Below are 25,191 nucleotides of genomic sequence, written 5' to 3'. Positions count from 1 at the left end.
CATATTGCCATACTAGTGTCTGTTGTATTCTGCTGCCTTTCCTATCCTCTACTATCCCCGCTCCCCTCCCCTNTGGTCAGTCGAAAACAGGGATGGTGACGTCAGCTCTCCAAGATAGTGGCCGCTGGCTTCCTCTGTGGTCTGACTGGTGTGGAGAACTGAATTGGACCGCTTCCTTCCCCCGTCTCAAACCCAGAATTCAGCATTGAGTACGGTGATTGCACAGCTGGCAGAAGCCCGAAGAAACTGCAACGCTGTATCTTTGCGTTGCTATCTCCTCGTTTCCCAGCGCGCGCCTCAGACTCTAGCCGCAGGGCGATTTGCTGAATAAGCAGCGTGACCCTCCGTGCGGACAAATCTCTCGCGTTTGAGCCCCCGTAGCTGATCTTCGTGCGATGGAAATCCTTCCTCTAGGTTTTGGAGCACCCCAATTTTGCTGGAATTTCCTAACAAGATAGCTTTTAGCCGTTCTTACTCGTCATTCTCCCACACAGTGACGCGGTACACGGGGGTAATGCACTCCCTTCACCGCCATCTTCAGAATCCAGCGACTTATTTCAATAGTATATTATCTAAGTTTTTTTCTGAAGAATCAAGTGGTAGATTTTGATGTATGTTAAGGTTTTTTTCAAGCTCTAAAATAATTCTGAAAGAAAAGTTAAGAGAAAAGTAAGGGAGAAATCCAAAACTTTAAGGAAATGCAAATTTTACATCTGATCTTTAAACTTAATAATGTGATCAAACATTCATGAAATTTATTGCTTTATTATAAATTATTTAAAATGATTTTGGTTATTCTGACTAATGATTAATATTTATAAAGCAATCATATTGCCTCAAGACCGCTATTGAAGAATAAAACATGTATGCCCTTATTCCACACTAATTAAATAGAAGTTTATTTCTTAGAGTCTCACAAATTTGCCATTCCTATGCTTGCCCTGACTCTTTAAATAAGATTAAAAAATCTTTACACTTTTCCTGAGGATATTACCTAATGAACTGGTCCTAACTTGCATTTTTCTAGAGCTAAAAAGAAATACTCCCTACTTACATTCACTGCTTCCCTTTATACTTTCAAAAAAAATAGCTGCATGTTAAATTTGTATACTTATTCATTCATGGGTTTTCCCTAAACAGACAAAGAAGCAAATCAAGAAACAAGAATATTGAATGTTTACCACATATCAGGAGCTTAGTTTGTGTTCCTCAGAAGCATCAGTTGATGCAGAGATTCGGGTGTATGTTTTACTGATGATGCACTCTTGGGAAAAGACTTGTAAGAAGAGTTAAAGAAACAGCATAATAAAGAGGAAACAGTACATCAAGGATGGAGCATCATCTAAAATCTAGGGTTATCCCAATCTGCTGAAGTAGATCAGGTGCATCTGGTACATAAGTCATACCACAGGACTATCCTAACTTGAGACAAGGTAGGCCAGTTTTATATATTTTTATATCAGTTTATCATCAGCTATTTACAAAGGAGAATGAGTAGGGAAGAGACATAAACTTTCCAATAAAATTTAAGCTACCACCAACCCAGGAAAATGCTCTAACAAAAGGTAAAAGATATAAGACATCAATTAGCATCCAACACTGACAGCAGCTGAGATGTACTAATGTAGTTACACTTTTTCTGAAGAAAAGCACCAAATGGTATCTACTGTAGCCCACCCTTTGCTACTGATACTACACAGTCCATCTGTTTTTCAATTTTAATTTGCTCCATCTACGTATATCTGCTAGATTCATAATTACTGAATATGTTTATTTATAAAAGAAATATTAGTGGGATGAAATATATACGTTATTGTTATAAATGTTCCTGACCCCATAGCTAATACACATTTCCCTTTCCACCACTCATTCTAGATTTTCCTCATCCTCAATTGGTAATTCTCCTGATTTGGTAACCTTACACCCTATGGGAGAGGGGCAAGCCACTGGTTATTATGCCATTTTTAAAAAATTATATGTCCTTTTTAGATATACATGATATTATGATATTCTTACACCATGGCTGCTACAATTTTCTACGGTGCATGGAAATATCTGAGAGACTTCCAGTGAGTCCCCCAACTGTCTATTATTATTCCCTGCAAGCACTGCTGTAGGAACAACCCTGTCTCCTAAATTCAGGATAATTATCCTTGCTAGCATGGTAACTACTTTCCTTGACTGCTGGTCTTTTAGCCACAGGAGCCAGAAGTGATCAAGCAAGGATCAGAGCTAAAAGTTGAGACTTAACTATGGTCAGAAATACTCACACTCTGGGAAACTGGACCTTCAAACTAATAATGGTTTTACCTTTTCTATCTGTGAAGACTTTATGTTTAGCCCAACAGCTTACAAATGGGTTTCTTTCTTGCTTAAATTCATGATTAGTCCAATGTTGTAGTGCCTATCCTGAGTAAGTTGTTTTAGAATGTGCAACTGATGTTTACCATTTCCCAAGGATGGGTTATTACAGTTGATTGATCATATTGGCTGATGAGGTTGATCATATCAGAGCTACCCATTTGATTGTTTTCACTACTGTAGATTTTGGCTCATACATCAAAGAATCAACATGAGTGTTCTCCCATTTACCAAGTAAGTTTATTTTAGTTATACATTTTATGTATAACTAAACACATACATTTTAATTATATATATTTTTAGACAGAGGACATGATCACTCAGTGAGTAGATGGACTTCACCCAGATATCATAGCATCCCATCCTAAAAGGGCTATAAAAGCTTAAAAATATGTCCCAATATTATTTGACACCCCTCTTCAAAAGTCACAGTCTAGTTTTCCCTCCTTTGAATGTGGGCTCTGTTTAGGAAATTGCTTGTAACAAATACAATGTGGTAGAAGTGATGTTGTGTAGCTTCTGAGATTACATCGCAAAAGGCATTACCACTTTCACCTTGCTCATTTAGATGACTCTTCCTGGGTAAAGTCACTCAAGATGTAATAAGGACACTAGTAGTCCTGGATTAGGTCCACCTGTGGAATATTTGAGCCCTCCCCCTGCCCAAACTTCTAGTATCAATGTGCTAGTTATGTGTGTTAGTAACTATCATGGACTTCATGTTTGGTGTGCACCCCCATGCATATATTGAAACCATAACCTTTAGTGGTATAGTATTTGTAAGTGGGGCATTTGGAAGTAAGTGGAAAATGAAGGTAGAGTCCTCAGGATAGAATTAGTGCCCATATAAGAAGAGGCATATGAGAGTGATCTCCCTCCCCGTGATGTGCCAGTAACTTGATCTTAGACTTCCCAGCCTCCAGAACTGGAAAAGGTAAATATTTGTTGTTTGACCTACCTAGTATATGGTATATTTGTTATAGAATATCAAATGAACTAAGACATTTACCTTAGAATTGGATCCTCTAGATCCAGTTATACCTTGAAATAACAGAAACCTCATAAGAAACCTTAAAAGTATCCACCAAAGCTACTTGAAAATACTTCACTAGCATAAAGAATGAAATAATAAATTATAATTTTAGATTTAAGTCATTGAGTTTTGGGGTGGTTTGCTAGGCAAAAATAGATAATACAGGGGTGTCCAGTAGTAGCACTTAGAGTCATCATTATTATCCGTACTGTCATAATAGATTCAACCATTCATGAATGATCTTGATATACTTTTTTCCAAAGTATAATTGCTTTATTACATATTCATAGAAAACATTAGAGAAAGAGTGAAGAAATTGCTAATGAATATACTTACTAACGTAATGGAGAACCATTTTACATAAGGATGCAGTATCTCCCTCAGCAGTGAGTACTAAACTTGATAATTGGTTTAGATCTCTAGAACTAAATTTTTACAAAAAAACTATGATTTGGGGGGAAAGACAACTGCCTTCAACTCCCCGATAATTTATTCTGGATTTCCTTTTATTGTATATATTAACCATTAATTTCATTGTCTATTGATATACTTCATTGCAGGACTATCATTTTCCATTAAATATTTCTTTAGTTACCTTTGATACTGCTGTCTCTTTCATATAGACATTCTTTGCAATAACTGTGTCCACTGATAACAGTTGAGTACATCAAACTGGCCTGTGATGTTTGGGGTTCCCATCTTAATTGCTATCAAATAGCTGAATTTTTTTTTTTTCAGTATTGGGCATTGAACCCAGGGGCACTTAACCACGGAGCCACATCCACAGCCCCCCACCTTTTTTGTATTTTATTTAGAGACAGAGTCCTACTGAGTTGCTTAGGGCCTCACTAAGTTGCTGAGGCTGGCTTTGAATTCACGATCCTCATACCTCAGCCTCCCAGGCCACTGAGACTACAGACATGCTCCACCCAGATTGCTGAATTCTTTAATATAATCTACCTTTAGCTTTGCCCTACAGAAGATGACCAGTAATGAATTTCTCCGCAATGTTCTTGCTCCTATTACTTGGTCAATGGAGTACACTCTAGGCTTTCCTTAGAAACATAGTCATCCGAAGAGTTTTTCAGCATTAAGGATATCTGTCTATCATACCCACTTCTGAGTCTTTTAATCCTTTAAACCACTGTCTGTAAGAGTACTTTAGTCATGACTACTTCATTGATTGGAGTTCTTAACTTTTTCCAAGATCCTAAAAGCTAACTCAGCATTATGTTAATACTTCCACTTGGAATTCTTGATAGGGGGTTTAAAACCCATAATATGACTGGTTATATATGTACAAAGTATCTATTAACTAAAATTATGCTCTGTCCCCTTAATCTAGAAACCTCAGAATTTAGTGACACAAACATCTTCCTTGCTCATTCAGTATATAGTAGCCAGTACCTTCCACATGTAGTTCATCTCTTCTCTTAGAAAGCCTCGCATATCCTCAAACAAGTTTATTTGAATTTGACTCTTGCTACTGTGTATTTTCAGTAGGTAATGATGAAAGAGGCTGAGGGAGGCATACATGTAAGTTCTCTGTGCTGTATTAAACTACACAGGGTAAGTATATGGTAATTTTTAACATGAGGAAGTAGAACAATTTCTAGGCTCACCTAGTACCTATATATATTTATATTAAGACCCCATACATTAAATCTGATGAAGCTAAAAATGCAACCTCCTCTAAAGTTACATGACTCATAGAAATATGTTCAGAGGTTGGTTCTTTGCTCTGTTTTGGGGAAAACAAATGAAGATCTGACTTTCATATTTTCCCCTTGACTTTTAGTGATTAATATTTCTAAGATAGTTATGATGTCTTGTCCAGAAATCATTATCACACAGAAGCAGCCACACAAGTCTATATTTATGATATTTTCCCTAATACCTGTTAAACATCAGAGATAGTTCACCTGCCAGAGTGTTGTTTTCCTTATGTGTGTGTGCATGTATATAATCAAAATTTAAATAATTGTATACAATCATACCATCCAGTGTGTCAAGAGAGAACTATATTCTACCTATAACTAGTGTTTGAGTAGTTTTTACCTGATGGACAGCAAATAATATATCCCACAAATCTTTCTTTGATTCCAAGGACCACACCTGGTATGATTTGTCTTTGAAATTGTTCTTAGGAAATAGAATCTCATAAGGATAATTATGGATAGGAGATTTCTTAAGACATTATAAGGTATTTAAGATTATAAGGCCTTTCTTGGGACAATGTTTCTGTGAAAAAAATGGAGAAGAAAAGACTGGTTAAAGAGACAAACTGGAAATCCATATGCAACAAAATGAAACTGAATCCCTTTCTCTCGCCATGCACAAAAGTTAATTCAAAATGGATCAAGGAGCTTGATATCAAATCAGAGACGCGCCGTCTGATAGAAGAAAAAGTTGGCTACGATCTACAGTCGGTGGGGTCGGGCTCCAAATTCCTCAATAGGACACCCATAGCACAAAAGTTAATAACTAGAATCAACAAATGGGACTTACTCAAACTAAAAAGTTTTTTCTCAGCTAAAGAAACAATAAGAGAGGTAAATAGGGAGCCTACACCCTGGGAACAAATCTTTACTCCTCACACTTCAGATAGAGCCCTAATATCCAGAGTATACAAAGAACTCCAAAAATTAGACAATAAGAGAACAAACAACCCAATCAACAAATGGGCCAAGGACCTGAACAGACACTTCTCAGAGGAGGACATACAGTCAATCAACAAGTACATGAAAAAATGCTCAACATCTCTAGCTGTCAGAGAAATGCAAATCAAAACCACCCTAAGATACCATCTCACTCCAGTAAGATTGGCAGCCATTATGAAGTCAAACAACAACAAGTGCTGGCGAGGATGTGGGGAAAAGGGTACACTTGTACATTGCTGGTGGGACTGCAGATTGGTGCAGCCAATTTGGAAAGCAGTATGGAGATTTCTTGGAAAGCTGGGAATGGAGCCACCATTTGACCCAGCTATTCCCCTTCTTGGTCTATTCCCTAAAGACCTAAAAAGAGCATGCTACAGGGACACTGCTACATCGATGTTCATAGCAGCACAGTTCACAATAGCAAGACTGTGGAACCAACCTAGATGCCCTTCAATAGACGAATGGATAAAAAAAATGTGGCATTTATACACAATGGAGTATTACTCTGCATTAAAAAATGACAAAATCATAGAATTTACAGGGAAATGGATGGCATTAGAGCAGATTATGCTAAGTGAAGCTAGCCAATCCCTAAAAAACAAATGCCAAATGTCTTCTTTGATATAAGGAGAGTAACTAAGAACAGAGTAGGGACGAAGAGCAGGAGAAGAAGATTAACATTTAACAGGGATGAGAGGTGGGAGGGAAAGGGAGAGAGAAGGGAAATTGCATGGTAATGGAAGGAGACCCTCAGGGTTATACAGTGGAGGGGGTAGAGAGAGAGGAGGGGAGGGGAGGGGAGAGGTGGGGAGGGGGGAGGGTGGAGGATGGGAAAGGCAGCGGAGCACAACAGACACTAGTATGGCAATATGTAAATCAATGGATGTGTAACTGATGTGATTCTGCAATCTGTGTATGGGGTGAAGGTGGGAGTTCATAACCCACTTGAATCAAAGTGTGGAATATGATATGTCAAGAAATTCGTAATGTTTTGAACAACCCACAATAAAAAATTAAAAAAAAATAAATAAAGAGACAAAGTGACACATATTATCACTGCAACTAAAGCCTCCATCCTATACGGACCTCTGGAGCTACATATCCCTTCAGTATTGTCATAAATTGAAGAATGGATGCCAAGACATTTTTACTACCATATTAACTAATCATTGGACAAGGGATGTTTCCTGAGAGGGTGTCCAATCTTGAACACAACATGGCATTTCGCTGCAACTGAGTACAATTCCCAGTGAATTACATACATTTATGAATTGTCACCCAATGTTCCTAATAGCTGGGGAAGAGATGTCTTGACTCAGAGAATACCACCTACGTGAAGTACCACAGTATCTATTGCATATGCTATTTTTAATGTAGTATATAGTTAAAACAACAACAGTAAAGATAAAATTATTTATTATTATCAAATGCTCAGTCCTTGTTCAAATCATACATATTTCCCCTATATTAAAATATAGCAATCATTTTACAAACCAGAATTGAATTCAGGATCATTCATTACATTCAATAATCATTTCTGTATCTACTTTAGTTTGCTAAAATATCTGCTTCTAAACTACCCTGAAATTAAATGGTGAAATTGCCTGGATTAAGGTATCATGATTCTCTGTATAAAGATTCAAAAAAATTTGGTATGGACTCTAAGAAGGAAACATATTACATTATCTGGCATGAAAGTTCTAAATTGGAAGCTCTAGAAAATTTCAAGATTTGTATATATCCCCTGTTCTACTTTAAAACTGATATTAGAATACACTTCACAATGACCAAGGAAGAATTAAGGCTATTATAACATATTTGTGTGTATGTGCATGCACTCTCTGTGTATTAAGAATATTTATTATTTGAACTACATTATTTGTCTCTCACTATTGAAAAACACCAGGATTATGGTCCAGTAAATGTTAACATAAATGCTAACTGCACACTATTAGTGCCATATGAAATCATTGAAGATTCAAAATAAATTTAGTGTGCAGCTTGGGAACTATTATACTATGTTCATTTGCGATTAAAGAGAATGCTTATATGTCTGAGTAAGCTAAAGTGGAAGAAGTTCTAAGAAGGTAATTTTCTTCTCATATAAGTGTCTAAGTAATTTCCCAATTTATACTTTGCTGTCCTCTTTTTATTTTTAAACTTGACCAACTTTGTTTTCTTTTATAACTGAGCAGCATAGGCATATTTTCATAACTCCAACAAAAGTCTACTGTGTTTTTCTTTCTTTATATCTTCACACTTCAGTAGATTTGTGTAATGCTAGTCTACCTCCACCACCCTCCAAAAAAAATCTTTCACAGAAATTTGGTCTTAGTTGGCACTAAGGATGAGATTTTAGCCTAGATATTTAAAATATGGGGAAATGCATTATTTTAGACATTCTTTTGATAACTAATCATCACTTAAATTTAATCAAAATATGGTGTAATAATGCTAATTTTTAGCATTGTTTTTATCAACAGAAAATGTAAAATTGTGGCATTTGTTTTCAAATCTTCCCATGTACACTTGATTAAAAATGTAAACATTTTTTCTTCCTCAGTATCTTCTAAATTTTATTTCTTGATTTCCATCACTTCCCATGCTTTATTTTCTCTTTCCTGGGTTAGTATAATTTCTTTTTTACTAACTCTTTGATAATTCTAGCAATTACAACAAATATTTGAAAAAACAATTCCCTATTTATCCTGAAAATAAAATAAATAAGACCATAGGAATATTTGGAAACATTACAATTGTACAACCTCTTTCATATCGTGTTCTTATTTACCTTTCTCAGGTCTAATTACTTTAAATACTTTGAAAAAATAAGTTTTTGTTCAACTAAATCATGTTTAAGTGCATGTCAAATTTATTTGGCTTGCATTAAGGGAAGAGATCTTAGAGTAGATCATTTCAAAAATTTCCTTTTGGGGGGAGGCTGGTGATGTAGCTCAGTGGTTAAGCACCCCTGGGTTCAATCCCTGCTATAAAAAAAAATCCCTTTTTGGGTGAACATTTTAAAGAAAAAGAGAATAAAGGAGAGTTGTTCAGTTTTGGCACTTTGACATTTGGATCTGAGTAATTCTTTGTTTTGGGAGGATATTCTGTGTTTGTGCTAAGTTTACAAGCAGGTCTAGTCTCTTAAGTGCCAGTAGCACTTTGAAATGTGACAACAAAAAATATTTCTATATATTTTCATATTTACCTTGATGGACAAAATTGCCCCTTGTTGAGGTGCTCTAACTACTGGGTTTATATGAGAAAAATAAACATTTACATTAGCCAGCCGGTTAGTTAATCTGAAATCCCAGAAGTTCTTAGCTTCATTTTGAGGTGACAGAAAACTGCTCAAGCATTTTATAGAGAATTCAAATTCCTCCATAGAAGAAAGTTATGAAATTCATCTTGTAAAACAGTTCTGGTCTCAACTTGTCTGAGATAATTTTTTTCACAATGTTTCTCAGCTTTATCAGATTCAATACAATCTTTTCTGGGGGAAAACATTTTATAATGGGGCCAGTTTAAAAAAAGAACCTATGACTATGTGCTTAAACAATTGCAGGACAAGAAACTGAAATGATCAACTACTTAAAAGAAAACTCACTGTATAAATAATTTTATTGTTTTAATATTTGTGATTCCAAAATTATAATTTTTATCCTTCTTGGGGGAGCATAAAATATTTTTAATATTTCCTTATGTTTTTGCTCATCCTAGAGAAATTGGTATCAATTCCTATTTTCAGACATATTTGTCTAAATGTAAAATGTGTTATTAAATATCAACCTCTGAGTCCACTGTGGTTTCTTATTACTATAAATCAGTTTAGGAATCAAAATGATTTTATTTTTCACTTTTGACATGTACCTTTGAGTTTGAATAAGATAAATACAGATAATTTAAAAATATATATCAAAATTACTTGTCAGAATAATTTTTGATAAAAGATCAATCATATATCATTTTATGATTAATTAATACTCTAAAAATTTATTATAATATTAAATTATATTATTTATAATTATAGTATTAAGTTATAATATTTTTCAATTATTTTATTCTATGACTTCAAAATGAAAGTGTAGTTATATGTCAAGATTCAGGAGAGAGGGGAAGAATAGATATTCAGTGTATTACACAAAGGGGAATGAATGGAAGAGAGTGGAGATAGGAATAGGAATGACAGTAGAATGAATCAAACATAATTTTCCTATGTTCATGTATGAATATAATACCAGTGAAACTCTACATGTTGTACCATCACAAGAATGGGATTCTAATTATAATAAGTTATTCTCCATGTGTGTATAATATGTCAAAGTTCAATCTACTGTCATGTAGATCTAAAAATAACAAATTTTAAAAAGTAAAGAGTGAAATGAATCTGAAATAATTTTTCTATGTACATATATGAATACACCATAGTGAACCTCAAAATCATGTACATTCATAAGACTGGGATCCCAATTAGAATAAGATATATTCCATGCTTGTATAATTATATCAAAATGAATTCTACTTTCATTTATAACTAAAAAGAATTAAATTAAGTTAAAAAAGATTTGCTACTCATTAAAATTTCATTTTTAATATTTGCCTGTAATATATAAAATAAAGATGATTTTTTAAAAGATCAGATGTAATTTAAAAGCCAAGGAATGCTAGGAATTATGTAGACTAGTTTAGAAGGAGGAGAGTATAATGAAAAATTTCTCAACTAATTGAAATAATATTATCAGTAAGTTGTAGTTTGACCAAGGAAATAAACAAAGATTTACTAAAATTATAATCACATGCAGCACATTGATTTCTTTCTTAATGAAGTATATAAGTACCAAAATTATTCTTATAGTTAAATCATGTTAACTTTATTCTTAAACTCAAATTATATTTGTACTTTTTTTACCTAAATAATATCTACACTTGCATGGTATCTTACACTTTTCATATCATTTATGCATTTTATAAAACAACTGTTGCACATTAATTATGCAGGATGGTGGTTTTATTGTGGCATATTCATATATTTGTAAAAATGTAATTTGATTAGTTTTGTTAATCATGTCCTCCATTTAAGTAGACAACATGGGTTTCCATCATGAGTCCATCAATTTTTGATTTTAGCACTGGGGAATTATAGAACTCATGTAAAATGTGTATATTTTCTACTTTTGTGAGGATTACATAATTATTCTACAAAACTGCTTGACATGGGAGGCACTTGCATATTGTTTACTGCTATTTTATACAAAGGATATCTGAACCTCTGAGGGGGTAAATGAATAGTTCTAATCATTAGTTTTTCAGTTTTTCAACATTTTAATTGTGATGCAGAGTATAAAATACATGTTGTAACTATCCAATATTAATGTACATCTATATGAAACAGAAGTTCTACAATGTCAATTAACTTTTGCTGCATGCAAGGAAATCTGATATTTTATATTCTGTCGTCTTCTATGTGCTTCTGTCCTTTAATTTTCTAAGTTTATTTTGAATCACTGCACTGATTTCCCCAAGTATAAGAGTCGCAATCAATTGTATGAAAAACACAACTGTAGTCACAGTTAGGCAATTGCAGAACTAACATTTGGACCTATAGCTGTTGTAAACTACAAGCACATGAGTAATAAGAATTGTAATGCATTCCACTGTCATATATTTATTTTTTTAAATCAATAAAAAAACCAAAATATTATGTTACAGAATCTGCACATGACTAAGAGTAAGAAATATATTATGGATTTCCACATGCATGCATATACATATATTTCACTAAATGAAAAAAATTATAGATGATTCCCTTACTTTGGCTAAGAACTTGGATATTGCTTTCTATTCTACTCTTATTTCATCATTTTCTACTTCATCTTAACTTAAAATATGCTTGTTCTGACTCACTAAATTAGTTATCAGAACACACTAACTGGTACTAGTTGAAAATCTCATTTTAAAATAATTCTATTTAAAATAAGACAGATGAACACAATGAACTAGGGAAAGAAATTTACGTAGACAAATGTTTTTCTTCAATAAAGGAAATTTTATGTACTCTCACTAATTAACTGATAAAAATACATTCCCTTTATTCATTGATTCACCAACTGTTATGGAATATAGTCAAAAGCATACTCCATTGAAATGGACTCAATTTCTTAGTGACTTGAGAATAAACCAAGTATATTTTAAAGAGTTCTATTACAAGTATGTATAATTATTCAATGTCATTGATAGGAAAATTGTACTAGAACAATTTGGTTTGACGAAGATGTGAAATATTTGGCTATTTTCTCTTTCTATAAGACCATGGAACCCCATGTCCAGGAATAAATCTGAGTCAGTGGCTGGGTTAAGAATTATCAGAAAGTTATATTCAATATTTCAATATTTCCCTTTCCCTCCCACCCCTCTTCCCTATTTAGAATTCATCTATTCCTCCCATGTTCCCCTCCCTATCCCACTATGAGTCAGCCTCCTTATATCAGAGAAAACATTTGGCATTTGTTTTTTTGGGGGATTGGCTTACATCACTTAGCATTATATTCTCCAACACCATCCAGTTACCTGCAAATTCCACGATTTTATTCTCTTTTATTGCTGAGTAGTTTTCCATTGTATATATATGCCACATTTTTTATCCATTCATCCACAATTATATTTTGTATGGATATAATAAAATTGGTTGAAAGTGACATGTTGATATTTTCAAATTTTAAAATTTCAATATTAAAAATACAAAAGGATTATAATTCAGAATGCATATGCTATGGAATTTAACATTTCATATAGCATTCACTATGAAATCAACAACATCAATTGTATACTAAGTTTATCTCTTAATGAGTTTTGTAGTGGATATCCTAATTTAAACCAATATTTTATTTGAAAAGAATAAGAAGAAAGCTAAAAGTTTCAAGTTAGATTTCATAATGATTCACATTTAAAGCTCTGAGCTGTGAAAAAGGCAGAAGAATGCTGAGGACTTGCTACCACTTGTATTAAAACATGATAACATACAAAGATATTGTAATGAATGATCAATAATATTCAAGAGATGAAGTATAAAAAAGAGTGGAATTGGTGCATAAAATATAGAATGATGGATAAATTTCAACTATCCAATACTTTTCACTCACACAAAGATATATTCAATATATTACTGCAGTTCAGCTATCAATGTGTTAATACCATTGGAAAACCCTTGGTACCATAGCATTCTCATGTTTATTCCACCCACGTCTTCCTTATTTTTTATTTGTTCTTCTTAGTTATACATGATAGCAGAATGTGTTTTGACATATTATATATATGTGGAGTATTCTTCTGGTTGTACATAATGTAGAATTACATTGGTCATGTAATCATATGTGCACATAGGATAGTAAGATCCAATTCACATAGGATAGTAATATCCAATTCATTCTACTATCTTTCCTATTCCCATTACCCCACCCTTCCTTTATCCCCCTTTGTCTAATCTAAACTACTTCTTTTCTTCCCTAATCCCCCTTTTTGTGAGTTAGCATTTGCATATCAGAGAAAACATTTGGCATTTGGTTTTTGGGATTGGTTTATTTCACTTAGCATGATATTCTCCACCTTCATACATTTTCCAGCAAATGACATAATTTCATTCTTCTTTATGGCTGAATAATAGTCCATTTTGTGTATATATGTATGTATATATATATATATATATATATATAATATTTTCTTTATCCATTCATCTGTCGAAGGGCACCTAGGTTGGATTCATAGTTTAGCTATTGTGAATTGAGCTGCTATAAACATTGGTATGGCTATGTCACTGTAGTATGCTGATTTTAGGTCCTTTGAGTATAAACCAAGGAGTGGGATAAATGGTGGTCAAATGGCAGTTCCATTCTAAGTTCTGAGGAATCTCCATACTGCTTTCCATAGTGGTTGCACCACTTTGTAGTTCCACCAGCAATGTATGAGTTAAATTTTTCCCCCATATCCTTGGCAACATTTATTGTGGCTTGTATTCTTTATAATTGTTATTTGGACTGGAGTGAGATGAAATATCAGTGTAGTTTTAATTTGTGTTTTTCTAATTGCTAGTGATGTTCTTCTGTGAACTGTTTAGCTCCTTTGCCCATTTATTGAATTTTTTTTATCTTTTAGTTGTTGATGTACCTTTATTTTTTATTTATTTATATGTGATGTTGAGGATCAAACTTAGTGCCTTGCACATGCTAGGCAAGTGCTAAGCCACAACCCTAGCTCCTTGATTCTTTTTCTTTTTTTTTGGTATTAATTTTTTTTTACATATCCTCAAGATTAATGAAAAAATACAGCACATGTTCATGTACAAAACACTAGGAAAACTAGGGATAGTAGGAACACACCTCAACATTATAAAAGCTATATAGAATAAACCCAAGGCCAATATCATTTGAAATGGAGAAAAATTGAAAGCATTCCCTCTAAAAATGAACAATACAAAGATGCCCTCTTTCACCAGTTTTTTTCAACATATCATTAAAATTCCAGCCAGAGCAATTAGACAGCAGAAGGAAATTAAAACAATATAAATAGGAAAAGAAGAACTCAAACTGCCTCTATTTGCTGATGACACAATTCTATATTTAAGAGGCAAAAAAAAAAAAATCCAACAGAAAACTTCTAGAACTCCATGATGAATCTATTAAGAGAGAAATTAGGAAAACTATCCCATTCACAATATCCTCAAAAAAATTAAATATTTGGAAATCAATCTAGCCAAAAGAGGTGAAAGACCTCTACAATGAAAACTACGGAACACTAAAGAATTTGAAGAAGTCCTTAGAAGATGGAAAGGTTTCCCATACTCTTGGATAGGCAGAATTAACATTGTCAAAATGGCCATACTACCAAAAGTGTTATACAGATTCAATGTAATTATTGTTAAAATTCCAATGACATTCTTCATGGAAATAGAAAAAGCAGTTATGAAATTCATTCAGAACAATAATAGACCCAGAATGGCCAAAGCAATCCTAAGCAAGAAAAGTGAAGCAGGAAGCATCACAATACCAGACCTTAAATGATAGTACAGAGCTACAGTAACAAAAATGGCATGGTATTGGCTCCAAAACAGAGGTGAAGACCAATGGAACAGAACAGAAGACATAGAGACAAACCCACATAAATACAGTTATCTCATACTAGACAAAGGTGACTTGCACATACATTGGAGAAAAGATCGCCTCTTCAACAAATGATGTTGGGGAAACTGGGAATCCATATGCAGAAAAATGAAACTAAACCCCTATCTTTCACCCTGCACAAAATTCAACTCAAAGTAGATCAAGGACTTAGACATTAGACCAGAGACCCTGAACCTACTATAAGAAAAATTAGGCGCAACTCTCTATCATGTCACTTAGAAACTGACTTCCTTAACAAGGACGTCTTCTTCCTAAAAACACAAAAAGTAAAATCAGGAATCAACAAATGCAATGGAATTAAACTTAAAAGCTTAGCAAAGGAAATAATCAAGAACATGAAGAGAGAGTCTACATACTGGGAGAAAATCTTTGCCATCTGCCTCTGAACCCATGTCTTGATTGCCAATTCCTACACTATCTAAGCTTAGAGCCATATATTTAATTTATTAGCAGATATTAATGTTTCTTGGTTTTACCCTGCCTATAGTTGTCATTTAGAAGCAATTAAAGTTATTTCATGTTTTGATTTCATCTGCTTTCATAGTAACTGCAGTACAACTCATCTATATTTCCTGGGCTGAAAACTCTTGCTAACTCTCTAAACAGCTATTTAATGTAGATATACTTCTCTATTATTGAAGAAAACAAAAGCTTTTATAGTCAAGCACACTGAAAAAAAATAAAAGATCTCTGGAAAGCAATCATTTGTCTCATCCTTAAAACTGTCAAGGTTGAGTTAGAAACCAGAATCAATAGATGTTATTAATCTTTTCAGAATAACAAGTATGTACAGACATTTAAGCATATATCTAGTGACTGTGTCTCATTAATTTTGCAGCTAAGCTGTAATCTAATAGGGAAAGTTTTCCAAATAAAGAAATGAACAAAGAAAAACAAGTACAGAAATAAATTAGGGGACACAGGCTAAATGTGGAACTTCAATCTGAATATATATATATATATATATATATATATATATATATATACTTTTACAATTTGAACTCATTGTTGTGCTTTCAGGCGTATAAGGGAAAACTTATGCATAGTACTGTAAAGTGAAGGTGAGGATATACTGAAAATAACATTTTTAATTTCTTGTTCTGCAGCTCCAGAGTTAGTAACATTCAGCATATGCTATAAAAATGGGAGATTAGAAGAGTAGTATGAATAACCTGGTATTAAAAAGAATACTAGCTGTCTCTACTATTTCCTGGAATCACCCAAACATTCTGGTACTAAAGAGTTGTTCCTTTGAATAAAAGGCAAAAGCTCCCTGAGGTGCATCACATGTCATTATACTATTTTCCTGGGTGAAATGGGTTATGGCATTTTTCTCCTTTCCTACTTACACAATGTAGACTGAATCTGGTCTTTGTGGGGAATGTATTTATTTGTATAACTTTTATTAGTTTTAAACAATGAGAAATAGTCATTTAGACCTCACCCCACATTAAGACGCAAACAAACTCTATTCCCTACTGAGTATCTAGACAGATATGTGACATCCATCATAATTACTATTTCCAATATTCTTTATTCTTTTTTTGTATTATTTTACCTCTGCCTAAATGACAGCTTTTAAAATTTCTTTTAGTGTATATTCGCTTGTGATGTTTTTGTATGCCTGGAAAAGTTTTTATTCACCTTCATTTTTAAAGAATTTTTTATAGCAATACCGTTTTACATTGACATATAGCTTCTTTTTATTCAATACTTTAAAGATGGTGCTCCACTCTCTTCTAAAAGGAAATCAATCATCTATGTTTTTATTCCCCTTTTCAGGATATACCTATTTTATATTTACTGGATTTGAGCAATTTAATAATAATATGCCACTGTGAACTTTTTTTGTACTTGGGATTCACAGAGTCTCAGGTTTGATGAATTTTCAAACATCATTTATTTAAATTTTTTCAGCTTCCCTTCTCTCCTTCAGGGTCTCTGATCACATTTATTAAAATTTTGCTGTAGTTCACTAATTTCTCTGTTCATGTATTTTGATTATATTTTCTCTTTGTGTTTCATTTCAGGTTTTTATTCCTAAACATTCCATTTACTAATATTTTAATATTAATATCTAATTTGTTTTTTCCCCGGGGGGGAACAGGAATTGAACTCAGGGGCACTTAACCACTGAGCCATATCCCCAGCCCTATTTTGTATTTTATTTGGAGACAGATAGTTGCTTGGCACCCCATTTTTGCTGAGTCTGGCTTTGAACTTGTGATCCTCCTGCCTTAGCCTCCTGCACACTGAGATTACAGATGTGTGCCACCATATCTGGCTCTAATTTGTTTTTAATCAGTATAATTTTTAATCTCATACTTCTTTATTTTCATCTCTAAAATTCTTATTTGTACCCTTTTATATCATGCAAACCTCTACTTAACTTTTCAAATACATGTATTACTTTAATACTGTAATACCACTAAACATCTATACTACTAATAAATTTTATTGAGCTGAAATTCATATATCTTAAAATTAACTACTTTATAGTGCAAAGTCCATTGGCATTTAATACATTCACAATATTGTGCAACTGTAACCTTTATCTGGTTCCAAAATATTTCATTATGCCTCCCAAACCATGTACCCATTAAATAGTCACTACATATTTTCCCTGATTTCTGTCTTTATGGATTTACCTCTGGAATATTTCATAAAAGTAATCATACAATATGTGATGTTTCCTGACTTGATTCTTTCAGTCACCATAATGATTTTTATATTCATCTATGATGTAGTATGTATGTGTATTTCATTCCTAGTTGTGAGTGGATAATATTTCATTGTATAGATATACCATCTTTTGCTTAGCCATAAATCTGATAGACATTTGGGTTGTTTCAATCTTTTAGACATGGGGCTATTATAAAATTTGTGTATAAGTGTTTTTTAAAATATTTGTTTTTAATTATTTTTTAATCTAATTCTATCTCTGGTGTGAGGTAGAAGAAGGGCCACCATAAAACTTTGCATGTGGATATCTATTGGACCCAGCAATATTTATTGAGAAGACTGCTTTTCCCAACTGAATGTTTTTATTAGAATTATCCTTTGAATACAGTGCCTCCCAAAGATCCTGGTGGTAAAGTCTTGGTCCAGGGGATTACACTATTTAGAAGTAGTGAGCCTTTAGAAGGTAGGGCCTACTGAGAGGTTCTTAAGTTATTAGGGATGTGCTTTTGAAGTGGATTGTGACATTCTAGTCTTCTAGTCTCTCTTTGCTTCCTGGATTATGATAAAAATAGTTTGCCATGATGTGCTATTCTCACCTGAGGCCCAAAGCAAGAGTCTCAACTGATCTTAGAAATATCCAGAAGGATGAGTCAAAATAAACATTCTATATTTATAAGTTGACTGTCTCAGGTGTCTCATTATAGTGATGCAAAGCTAATTCATTCACCTTTGCCCAATATAAATTTCTTTCTGGATTTTCAAACCTTTTTCATTAATTTACATGTTTCTTATGTCTGGAGTAAACTCTTTTTCTTACAATATCCTTGTAATAAGTTTTGAAATTTGAAATTATAAGTTCTCTAATTTCATTCTTTTTCATGGTTAATTTAGCTACTTTCAGTTTCTTGGAGTTCAATAGAAATTTTAGGACAAGCTTGACAATTTCTTTTAAAGAGTCATTTAAATTTGAATAGAGGTTTCACTGAATCTATAGATGGCTTTGGGGAGCATTGTCAATCTGAACACTATTAAATCTTCTAGTCCATGAACATGATGGAATGCCTTTTTGTTTTCAAGATTTTATTTAATTACTTTTGGCTGTATTTTACAGTTGCCAGTGAATAAATTTTGTACTTCCTTAGTTAATTTTAAGTATTTTATTTATTTTGATTCCATTGGATTTGGAACCATTTTATTTTCTTTTCAGATTATTCATTGATTATGTATAGAAACGTGACTGGTTGTTGCATGTCAATCTTATATCTTGTTACTCTGCTGACTTTGCTTATTAATAAGTTTTTTTGAGAGGTTATTTAGAACTTTCTATTGGGAATCAGTTCTTAATCTGAGTGGGGATGCTTTATATTTGAAAATGTCACTTTTCTTTTACTGTTTTCAAGATTCTCTTTTTGTCTTTGTCTTTCAAGAGTTTAATTATAATGCTTCATAGTGTGAACTTGCTTGTGTTTATCATATTTGGAAATTATCTAATTGAGCATCTTGAATATACTTCCAGAATTTAAACAAAATTGTTTCATTGTTAGTTTCTGTGAAGAAATGGACACTTGGATTTCTTTACTCCACTGTTTGATTGATGTCACTCAGTAATAGATTGTTTTGATTGAGTAATCTTTCCATTATGTGTTGCATTTTCCTTTGTCCTTGCATGCCTGCTGTGAATTCAATGAGATAAAATTTTATCTTGTTGGGTCTTAGAATATTTTTTACCCATAGTAATATTTTTGAATTTTATTCTTTGGTTCTACTAAGTTACTTGGAAATGGTTTGATCTGTTCAGATTTTACTTTAAAGAATTCTGGGAGGATTTAGAGCATTTCTCAGTTTGGGGGTTAAATATTTCCCACTGTGAAGGACTGAAAGACCCCTAAAATTCATATCTTGAAGTCTAAGTTATTCAATCTTCTGTAAAAGAAATACTATAAAGTAGGTTACTTGTAAATATCAGAATTTTTAAAATCACACTTCTAAAAGCTGGCCAAGTACAAGGTCAAGTTGCCAGTACATTTTGTATCCAGGTGAAGGTAAATTACCTTGATCATACATAGCTGTTTTCTTTTGTGTCTACATATGGCAGAAGGGGTGAGGGAGCTGTCTGATACTGCCATTACAAGGGTGATGATGCATTAATTGAGGCCTTATCTTCATGAATAATTGATTCCCAAAGGCCTCACCTCCAAACACAATCACATTGAGAATTGGGTTTTGATATATGAATTTTGAGAGGACATAAACATTTGATCTATAGCAAAACCGTAACTACCAATTGTAACTCTATTTGGTGATAGGGCCTTGAGGGAGATAATTAAGGTTAAATGAGGTCATAGGGTAGATTCCTAAGCTAGTTGGATTGGTGTCCCTATAAGAACACTAATATTGTATTAGTCAGCTTTTTCATCATTGTGGCCCAAATACCTGACAAGAACAATCACAGGATGAAAAGTTTATCTTGGCTCATGGTTTCAACTTCATTGCTCTGGACCCAAGGTAACACAGAACATCATAGTGGAATGGCACAGTGGAGGAAAGTAGCTCCTGGACATAGCCACTAGAAAGAAGGGAAAGAGTTCCACTCACAAGGGACAAAATATAAACCCCAAGGGCATGCCCCCAGGGACATACCTCCTCTAGCCACACTCTATGTGCCACCCAGTTATTCCATATCAGTAGAATAATCGACCAATTAGGTGAAAGTTCTCATAATCTAATCATTTTGCCTCTAAACCTTCTTGTATTCTCTCACACATTATATTTTGGGGGACACCCCATGGCTAAACCATAATCATCCACGTGAGGATTTATGTCTTGATGCAATCAAAGAAAAAAGATCATGTGAAGACCAAGCAAGAATGTGACCTTCTAATAGCCATGAAGATTATCCTAACTCAAAACCAAGTTTGGTAATAACTTGATTATGGATTTTTTGTTCCCAAAACTGTGAGAAAATAAATGTGTGTTGCTTAAGCCATAAATCTGTGATTATTTTTATGGCAACCTTAAGATAAGACCCTGCTGTACACTTTACAAAATGTTACATGAATCATAATATCTTCTGGTATTGCTTGTAGAAAAATAATAATAATAAAACCCACTATTCTCCGCCCTGTGTGGGATTCAGGTATTGTTTCTGTCAATACTTTTGGTATATTTTATCTAATTTCCAATTGTTTCCTTAGACACATGTGCTAATCAGTACTCAGATAAATACTTGAGCATTCACTCCTAAATTCTTGTCTCAAAGGAATACTGAAAATGTGTGGAATTCTTTCTTCTGGTTAGCTCTCTCTTCTCTCTTATTCTGTCCTGTGAACAATATCTGCTTTGGTTTTCTCCGTCATTTATCTCCATCTTCTCACCTCAGGAAGTCTGCTGAGCTCTGCTTGCATCCTGCCTCACACACTGTGCCCAGAAAATTCTCTCAAGTTAATAATGTAGGGCAATCAGGGCTCACTGTGTTCATTCTCATCTCAGTAAAATCACTGTTTTTCCTTGCCTGATGAACAGTGTTATGAAAATTGTTGATTCATGGGTTTTGCCTATTTTGTTTAAGTTTTAGCCAAAAAATAAAGCTGATCTCTGATAATACTGCATGGCCAGAAGTGAAAGTTGTTGTATGTATTATCAACTTGATCTGAACCAAATATTATATATATACATATATATGAAAATAATGACTTTATGGGTTTATTGTAAATGTTAAGTAATATATCATGTTTATCACTGGAGTATCATGAATAAAAATATAGAATTTAACTGAGAGACATAGATAAAATAACTAGGTATGCTAAAAATTGAAACAATCCAGAAACTAGAGATTAGCCTAATTATGGAAAATAATTTAAATGTCATAGAACATTCTCTGTGCTACCTGTGGTTTTCTAGAGGAAAAAATATATTGACAATAATAATGGCTGTCCATATACAACATATTTATAATTTATTATAATATAAAAGGAGTCTCAGTTTTATTATGGAGTAAGTATTATTTGCTAAGACATTTAGTGATACTGTGAACAGATTTGCTCCTAGATCTCTTTAGGCAGGAAGTATTTGAGTGTAAGACTGATTATCTAAGTGACATTGGATGTTGCAAGTTTATTTCTCACAGTTATTTTTTAGGTCCATCAACACCTACGATTAGGGAGTGACAACTTATATAATGTTCATTTCAGACAGTGGTGGAGTTCCTTCCTTGTTCATATCCTCAGGTGAAGTCCTTCTTTTTTGACAAATGAGGACCTGGAAAAAGAATCTTCCAATTTCTAATGTTCAATCTTACTTTAAACTTTAGTTTCCTGTTAGAATTAATTTTCTGTATGGGACAGAAAGCAGTATTCAGCCAGACCCAAATGAGTAATCCTTACATGGGGGAAAATTCTCTACAGGCTTCACTGCCATTGTTCCTGTAATGCTTTTAGCTTCATTTCCCAGCACAACTTTGGAAATCTTGCAGCTGACAAAGAATGTAAAAGTAATGATCTCGGGCAAGTTGTCTAATTTTTGTTACATATATGACAGTTGCATTTCTATCCTTGTCACACAAGTCTATTTCTCTTCCTACATTTTCTGTATTTGAAACTTAGTGTAGGACTAACTTGATAAATCTCAGTACAAGCATCATTGCTTTAAGATTCCACATTCCTAGTTCCACATTTCACACATGGATTTACAACACCTATGTATTGACTAGCACCTCACAGCTGTATAGGATTAGAGAAACTGCTTCTTGGCTACTTTTTTCTCTTTACAGGAGTGACTTCTACAAATTCATGCTCTTAATCATTAATTCTTTCATTATAAAAATGTTGTTCCTTTCTAAGAGCTAGGCAATTTTTAAGGTGATAGGGATAAAATAGTGAACAAAAAAGGGTATGCGCCATTTGACCCAGTTATCCCACTCCTCAGTATATATCCAAAGGACTTAAAATCAGCATACTATAGGGATGTAGTCACATCAATGTTTATAGCAGTTTAATTCACAAGACGTAAGATATAGAACCAACCTAGGTATCCTTTAACAGATGAATAAATAAAGAAACACACACACACACACACACACACAAACCAGCCATAAAGAAAAATGAAATTATGGCATTTTCTGGTAAATGAATGGAACTAGAGACTGTCATGCTAAGTTAAATAAGCCAATCCCAAAAAACCAAAGGCCAAATATTCTCTCTAATATGTGGATGCTAACACACAATAAGGGGTTGAGGGTAGAATAGAAGTACTTTGGATTATACAAAGGGGAATGAAGGGAAGGGAGGGGGAATGAGAATAGGAAAGACAGTAGAATGTATCAGACATAACTTTCTTATGTTCATATATAAATACACAACCAGTGAAACTCCATATCGTGTACAACCACAGAATGGGAAGTTATACTCCATATATGCATAATATGTCAAAACACATTCTACTATCATGTATGACTAAAAAGAATAAATAAAAAAAGAAAAAAGAAAAGGGAATGGTCTAAATTCTGTTTGAAAAAGTTTAGTGGTGGGTATTCACCATATCAAATATTTGTACATTTCGTTAGTAATTCAAATGTTAAATGAATGTTATATAGAAGTAAAATCTCTCTCTCCATATAATTTCTGCTATCATGTCTCTTACTACTGCCTCTAGTGTTAACCTTGGGAAAATAATTCTCTTTATTTTTCCAGTAGGCAATGATTTTATTTAACTATACTTATACCTCTCTGTCTCAGTATGACACTTGGACTCTCTGAAAATGACCCAAGAGGCAAAGATAGAATCATGTACCTATATAATCAGAAATTCTTTTGAAAGAAATAAAATTGTAATAGCACTACATCTCAATGTAGTAAGAAAAGACTTGTCAGTACAACTATTAAATAAAGTTGAATGACTTAAGTTTAAAGTTATACTACTCTATTTGTCTCCAGGAATTAGACTTTCTATGAATCCTTATGCTTCTAGCACTAAGCATCCTACTTTTAAAAATGTGTTATTTTGAAACAATTATCCATTTTTATTTCTTTCAAAGAAGTATATAGGCAGGGACTGTGAATTTTTTTCCCACCTGCCCAATGTTAACATCATGTACAAATATAGTACAATATCAAAACAGGAAAGGGTCAGTCTGCAAGCTTTTTCAGATATAACCAGTTAGACATGCATGTATAATCACTTTATATATTTTTATATTTGCCATAATTTTTTGAAGTAAGTTTCTGTAATACTACTTTATATTGAGGGAAAAGTATTTATCTGTCTGAATCAAAATTATTTTCTTCCTTCTAGGGTTCTTTTACATTGAGAAATTGAAATTCCTTTTATCTCACCCTTGTTTTTACATCCTATGTCAATTTCTTGGTTCTAATATATTTTTCCCTTTCATTTGTCTAAATCTGTTTCTGACCCTCTCACATCCACCTTTTTCTCCTTCCTTGAAAATCTTGGGTCGTCACTTCTTTCTCTTCCTTTAAAAATCATCACTGAAAACATGAATTTCTCCATTGTCTCTCATAGTCTTTAATATATCCTCTAGATCACTTACATGTCCTCTTTCCTTATACTATTATTTATATAACTTTCTCTCTCCCTATCTGTTTCTGAGCAAAAACTCCCTTTTCCATATTGCAAAATATAATCTTATTTTATGAAAATCTCTTTGTTAGCAATGTTAGAAAATTTTCCCATCTGATTTATCAAAATTTCAAAGGGCATTTTATGCAGCCTTCAGTATTGTGAATTTATTCACTTTTATGGTCTATTAACCTAAAATTTCATTTTTTAAAAAGAATTTCATATTTAAAACATTTACACATTTGAGAGAATTCATTCTCATATTAAATTAAACTACTTAAGATTAAAAAGAAAATTGTGAACCTAGACAGGAATTGCTTCAATTTTATACACAGTGGCTTTTGTAAAATATCAGTTGGACATAATTACATTCTATTTTATGGCTGAGTAAAAACCCATTGTGTGTAAATTATGTCATTTGCCATTAAATGAATGGAACTGGAGAACATCATGCTAAGTGAAATAAGCCAGATTCAGAAAGTCAAGGATCAAATATTTTCTGTCATGTATGAGAGGGGCAGAGAGAAGAGAAGAGAGAAGAGATTTAATAAAAGATTTTACAAAAATAGAAAGGAGGCCAACAGTGTAGAGGAAAAGATCAAAAAGGAGGGAGGAAGGGATGGAATGTGGAAATATTGGGAAACAAATCCTATCAAAGTCTACATATAAAGATACCACAATGAATCCCATGTAATTTTAATTAATGGAT

Source organism: Marmota marmota, unplaced genomic scaffold, assembly GCF_001458135.2.
Source record: "Marmota marmota marmota unplaced genomic scaffold, marMar, whole genome shotgun sequence".
Lineage (NCBI taxonomy): Eukaryota > Metazoa > Chordata > Mammalia > Rodentia > Sciuridae > Marmota > Marmota marmota.
The sequence above is the reverse complement of the archived record's forward strand: the minus strand, read 5'-3'. Positions refer to the sequence as shown.